We start from the raw sequence: 7,685 nt of genomic DNA, 5'->3' as shown, positions 1-7,685 counted from the left end.
ACATCTTATCATTATCCATACTCACAACCACTACTTTAATTGGATGCATACTTATATTCACTGTTGTGCTACTTTATCATACATTTTTTTCCTGCCTAAACTATAGTTTAGTATCATTGATAATTCTCTATAGTGCTACTTTTTTAAAAGATATATAAAACATTGCGACATTATGTGTAGCAGATATACACAAGATACACATATATCTTAGTATATATCTAATAATCCTAAGATCCTGACATACACGTACATATGACAAACATAGAACACACACTTCACATATCCTTCTCACTTGCACATACAGTTATATACTCGTATATTGCATTCAGTTAGCCATACGTATAGTTGATATCTTCACATGCAGCTTCTGATTTGAAAAGGCATACATACACATACAGTATTTTAGATATCGTATTCGCGTGATTTCTGTTCGAATTAAATATTTCATGCACCCAGATATAATATATTTTGCTACGTCACGGTTTAAAAGAAAAATTTGTCATGTTTTGAAAAAATAAAACATGATATTGCTGTTATTCTCACTTTTAATTTCTTCTTCAACTTGGGCCAGCACGAAAATACAATCTATTTTGGACTTAGCTTCCATATGTGGAGACTAGAAACATCAGATAATTAGACCTCAAACTATTGTTATTTAAATATTGATGGCGAACCCAAAAAAAAAGAAAATTAAAATTAAAGTTTACGGCCGACATGGGGCATCCATGCATAAGAATGGGTTCATCATATATATAACAAAAATACAATGGAATAATTGATTTTGTTAACTTGGTTTCTTAGGGAGCTTGTTAATAATTTCGTTAAGAGAAGCTATAAATGATTTTGTATTATCAACCAAGTAAAATGGTTGTCCACTTAAAATGGTGGATAGTCCATTTACTTTTTAAGTGGGTAAATTGCCCACTAATATTTTCCTCCACTTGTAAATATGGCTATAAATATAGCCTTAAACTTCAATGTAAAAACACACAAAACATATAAAAGAAGAGAATTACTATTACTCTCTCTATATTACTACTCTCTCTATTAATACTTTCTATATTATTCTCTTGTTCTTCTTCCTTTATAAAATTGTCAAGTAAGTTAATTTATAACACGTTATCAGCACGAAGCTCTAATTTTTCAGAAAATTAACTTCTATATCAGGTATATCTACTAAAGAAATTTAATTTTTAAGTTATCTTTGTTACTTTCAAATTAATTTTCATCATGTCAAACTTGTCAAAATTGGAATTTGTGGCACTTGATATTTCTGGTAAAAATTATTTGTCATGGGTACTTGATGCTGAAATTCACCTTACCGCTAAGGGTCTTGGTGATGTTATAATTGAAGGAAATACAACATCAAGTTAGGATAAAGCAAAGGCTATGATTTTCCTTCGTCATCATCTAGATGAAAGCCTAAAAATGGAATACTTGACAGTGAAAGATCCACTTGAATTGTGGAAAAACTTAAAAGGGAGGTATGACCACCTCAGGGCAACGATATTGCCAAGGGCTCGTTATGAGTGGATGCACTTACGGTTTCAAGATTTTAAAACCGTAATTGAGTATAATTCTGCTGTATTTAGAATAACTTCCCAATTAAAATTATGTGGGGAAAATATAAATGATGAGGACATGTTAGAAAAGACACTAACTACTTTTCATGCCTCTAATGTAATATTACAGCAGCAATACCGTGAAAAGGGTTTTAAAAAATACTCTGAATTGATATCATGCCTTCTGGTGGCTGAACAACATAATGCCCTTTTAATAAAAAATCATGAAGCCCGTCCCACTAGAACTGCTCCGTTACCTGAGGTAAATATGGTAAAGGCACATGGCCAGTCTGAAAGAAGACAAAATAAAAATTATGGCCACAATAATGTGCGTGGACGTGGCAATGACAGAAGACGATTTAATAATCGTCGAGGTGGTGGTCAACATAAAAGGGAGAACATTATCAGTTCTCAAAATGGCCCTTCAAAAAGTAACTGTCATCGTTGTGGCATGAAAGGCCACTGGAAAAATGAATGTCGGACGCCTGAACATTTTGTAAGACTTTATCAAAATTCTTTTAAAAGAAAGGCAAATAGAGGTGGTGCCCCTTCTTCTAATGCTCGGATAGAGTCACACTTGGCGTTCGAAAATAATGTTGAGGCAAGGCCTTTGAATAATGATAATATTGAAACAAATCTGGCCTTAAGGGATGATGATTTTAATGACCTCAATGATATTACTCATTTGGAGGTTGAAGATTTTTTTAAGGATCTTAATTGATGTTTAATTTCATGTTTTTCAATATGTTATCATGTACTTCGAATTATTGTATTTTTACGTTTATGTATTTGAAGAAAAAAATAATAATAATAATCAAGGTCACATTTTTATGATAATTGTATATTGTTTATTACATTGTGCTATTTTACAATGTTGTAATTAATTACTATTAGTGTGCTATTATTTAATCTTAATATCATATTGTTACTAAAAATAATATTCGCCTTATTTAATGTCATTATACTAACTGTTTATTCTTGTTAATGTTTTAGACATTAATAATATATAATGATTGTATTATTTTTGTCAATAAACAAATTATCTTTACATGATGAATAATATTATATTAATGTTTTATAATATTTTATATTTGTTTTTAATACTTGTGTATAATATTTATTTAAGATTAATAAGTATATAATTCCATAAACTAAATTATTGTAACATTCATCATAATTGAATCATATAATTTTTTAAATTCTAAATTACCATAATTTAACTTTAAAAAAAAGGGACTTATGTTTTTCTAGCAAAATTGTTACTTATTTTATTTCTTACAATGTATTTTTTTTATGAAGATAAATAAATTTATCAGTCTTCAATTGGATTCAAGATGAATAATGGAGATATGTGCATTTTGGATAGTGCCACAACTCATACGATATTAAAAGAAAAGAAATATTTTTGTCATTTGATTATGAAAAAGGCCTATGTCAATACAATATCTGGTAGTACAAAATTAATTGAAGGCTCTGGAAAAGCAGCCTTATTACTACCTGGAGAAACGATATTGGTAATTGATAATGCATTATATTGTAGTAAGTCTCAAAGAAACTTGTTAAGTTTCAAGGTTATTCGCCAAAATGACTATCATATTGAGATTGCAAATGAAGGAAAGGTTGAATACCTTTATATTACTACAATAAATATGGAGAAGAAAATTGTGCACGAAAAATTACCTGCACTTTCTTCTGGGTTGTACCATACAAATATTGGTAATGTTGAATCACATGCCATTGTAAATAAAAGGTTTACTGATTCTAATAATTTTATCATTTGGCATGACCGGTTGGGCCATCCCGGTTATAATATGATGCGCAGAATTATTGAGAATTCACATGGACACACTTTGAAGAATCAGAAAATTCTTCAATCTAAGGAATTCTCTTGTGTTGCTTGTTCCCAAGGAAAACTGATTATCAAACCATCAGCAACTAAGGTTGGGATTGAATCCCCTGCGTTTCTGGAACGTATACAGGGTGATATATGTGGGCCAATTCACCCTTCATGTGGACCCTTTAAATATTATATGGTCTTGATAGATGCATCTACAAGATGGTCACATGTGTGCTTATTATCAACTCGCAACATGGCTTTTGCGAGATTGTTAGCTCAAATTATAAGGTTAAGAGCACAATTTCCAGATTATGCAATAAAGACAATTCGTCTTGATAATGCTGGTGAATTCACATCTCAATCATTTAATGATTATTGTATGTCGATTGGAATAAAAGTTGAGCATCCGGTCGCTCATGTACATACTCAAAATGGTCTAGCAGAATCATTGATTAAACGCCTCCAATTGATAGCTAGACCATTGCTAATGAGGACAAAACTTCCTATTTCAGTATGGGGGCATGCTATTTTGCATGCAGCAGCACTTGTGCGCATAAGGCCAACAAATTATCATGAATTTTCCTCATTACAGTTGGCGTTTGGAAGGGAGCCAAATATATCCCATCTTAGAATATTTGGGTGTGCGGTATATGTCCCAATTGCTCCACCGCACCGCACAAAGATGGATCCCCAAAGAAGGTTGGGAATATATGTTGGGTATGAATCTCCTTCTATTATAAAATATCTGGAACCTATGACTGGAGATTTATTTACGGCAAGATTCGCTGATTGTCATTTTGATGAATCAGTATACCCAACATTAAGGGGAAAACATAAGCAGTTGAAAAATGAGATAGATTGGAATTCATTGTCACTATCTCATTTAGATCCTCGAACAAATCAATGTGAGCAAGAAGTTCAAAAGATGATTTATTTGCAGAATATTACAAATCAACTGTCGGATGCATTTACTAACCTTCCACGGGTTACTAAATCGCATATCCCAGCTGCTAATGCTCAAGTTCGAGTTGATGTCCCGGTAGGACAACTTGTTCAGGCAAATGAGTCTAGACCGCGCTTAAAACGTGGAAGACCATTTGGTTCCAAAGATAAAAATCCTCGAAAAAGGAAAGAAATAAATGATCAAGATGATCATAATTTGGAGACGAGTGCTCAAGAAGAGCCCAGAGACACAACAAATGGTGATACCACCGAGGAGGTCCAAGTACCTGAAAATAATGAGAATGAAGAAATCTCAATAAGTTATGTCTCGACAGGAAAACGGTGGAACCGAAATGATATTGTGGTCGATAATATTTTTGCTTATAATGTTGCCATTGAAATAATGCAACAAGATAAGGATCTTGAACCAAAATCTGTCGATGAATGCAGACAGAGAAATGATTGGCCAAGATGGAAGGATGCAATTCAAGCAGAGTTAACTTCACTTGAAAAACGTGAAGTTTTCGGATCAATAGTTCGAACACCTGAAGGTGCCAAGCCAGTAGGGCACAAATGGGTTTTTGTGCGTAAACGAAATGAAAAGGGTGAAGTTGTAAGATATAAAGCACGACTTGTAGCCCAAGGTTTTTCGCAAAGACCTGGCATTGACTATATGGAAACATATTCCCCTGTGGTGGATGCAATTACTTTCAGGTATCTAATGAATTTGGCAGTTCATGAAAAGCTTGAAATGCACTTAATGGACGTGGTCACTGCCTATTTATATGGCTCATTGGACCACGACATTTTTATGAAAATTCCCGAAGGGTTCAAAGTGCCTGAAGCATACAAGGATTCTCGAGAAAATTGCTCAATAAAACTTCAAAAATCCTTGTACGGGTTGAAACAATCAGGGCGAATGTGGTACAATCGTCTTAGCGAATATTTACTAAAAGAAGGATATAAAAATGATCCAATTTGCCCTTGTGTCTTTATGAGAAGGTCTAGATCTGAATTTGTCATAATAGCAGTATATGTTGATGATTTGAATATTATTGGAACTCCAGAAGAACTTTCAAAGGCAGTAAAATGTCTGAAAAAGGAGTTTGAAATGAAAGACCTTGGAAAGACAAAATTTTGTCTTGGTCTACAAATTGAACATTTTACAAATGGGATATTTGTCCATCAGTCAACATATACTGAAAATATTTTAAAGAGATTTTATATGGATAAAGCACACCCATTGAGTACTCCAATGGTTGTGAGATCTCTTGATATTAATACAGATCCGTTTCGGCCTTATGAAAATGATGAAGAACTTATTGGTGCTGAAATACCATACCTTAGTGCAATTGGTGCATTAATGTATCTTGCCAACAATTCTAGACCAGATATAGCTTTCTCAGTAAACTTGTTAGCAAGATTTAGTTCTTCACCAACACGCAGACACTGGAATGGAATTAAGTATATATTCAGATACCTTCGAGGTACCATTGATATGGAAGTGTTTTACTCAAATGATTCCACGTCACAATTGATCGGTTATGCAGATGCGGGATATTTATCTGATCCCCATAAAGGTCGATCGCAAACAGGCTATTTATTTACATGTGGTGGTACAGCTATATCATGGCGTTCAACAAAGCAAACTATGGTTTCCACTTCCTCAAATCATGCAGAGATAATAGCCATTCATGAAGCAAGTCGAGAATGTGTTTGGTTAAGATCAATAACTGAACACATTCAAGAAACATGTGGTCTTTCTTTGACAAAAGACGCTCCAACAATATTGTATGAAGACAATGCTGCATGTATAGCTCAACTGAAGGGAGGATACATCAAAGGAGACAGAACAAAACATATTTCACCAAAATTCTTTTTCACTCATGATCTTCAAAAGAAGGGTGAAATAGATGTCCAACAAATTCGTTCAAGTGACAATTTGGCGGATATGTTCACCAAAGCATTGCCAACTTCAACCTTTGAGAAAATGAGATACAAAATTGGAATGCGTCGTTTTCGAGATACTAAGTGATATTTTCATCAGGGGGAGCAAAATACGCGCTGTACTCTTTTTTCCTTAGTCAAGGTTTTGTCCCACTGGGTTTTCCTGATAAGGTTTTTAATGAGGCAGCACTCAAGGCGTATTATCAGATATGTGTACTCTTTTTCCTTCATTAGGCTTTTTCTCACTGGGTTTTTCTTAATAAGGTTTTAACGAGGCACATTTCTCGTGGACATCCAAGGGGGAGTATTATCAACCAAGTAAAATGGTTGTCCACTTAAAATGGTGGATAGTCCATTTACTTTTTAAGTGGGTAAATTGCCCACTAATATTTTCCTCCACTTGTAAATATGGCTATAAATATAGCCTTAAACTTCAATGTAAAAACACACAAAACATATAAAAGAAGAGAATTACTATTACTCTCTCTATATTACTACTCTCTCTATTAATACTTTCTATATTATTCTCTTGTTCTTCTTCCTTTATAAAATTGTCAAGTAAGTTAATTTATAACATTTTGTTCCTTATTCTTCAACTCTAGTGCCATACAGCAGGCTTATTTTCTACTTATACAATATGATAAAACACTATATTGTGGATGTTGCACAAAAAGAAAGACTATTGTTTTATTACTCTAATTCCCCTTTCATACCATCTCATTATGCCATATAAAATACTTCATACTTTTCCTACAAGTAATATTTTTTGAAAAAAAGAAGGTGACTCCAGCTGTTTTTCATCTTTTCTTCTTCCTCCCTTTATTCCTGTCTACTTTATAGACGAATTATAAATAAGATGGAAAACCAGTCCCACAACTTTTTCTTTGTTTTGCTTTGCCAAACGGGAAATCCTCAAATCTCATAATTAGCTATATAGGAACTTCAAAAAGGTTCCAACAAACTTCATGCATGCACACATCTAGTTGTCCATGGAGTTTGAATTTGAAATCCTACACAAACTTGAAGAGCACTCTCACTTTATTTGATTGAAGCGGTCCAGAAATATCTTTTATGTTATCTTGGAGGTTTAATTGCATTACTTATTTATCTTTAGTTAGTAAATAATGAAACTTTGCCCTTGTAAATATGTACAAGTTAGAACACACACACGCTTGTTTTATTATTGGATGTTTCACCTAAATTTCCAATAAAGTACATAGAGAGTGTCAGGTCCAAAACAAGGTGGACAACTTAAAGAAAGGTAAGCAAATTGAATGCACAGCAAAACGGTCCCTTTCTTATAAATCCAGAAACAAATATACAGCATTAATATTTAGGTTTTGTCAAATTTCCTCAAGCAAGATAGCCAACAAGTCGAGGTCATTTCTATGAGAGAC

Source organism: Solanum dulcamara, chromosome 8 (assembly GCF_947179165.1).
Source record: "Solanum dulcamara chromosome 8, daSolDulc1.2, whole genome shotgun sequence".
NCBI classification, from domain to species: Eukaryota; Viridiplantae; Streptophyta; class Magnoliopsida; order Solanales; family Solanaceae; genus Solanum; species Solanum dulcamara.
This window is presented reverse-complemented; position numbering follows the sequence as displayed.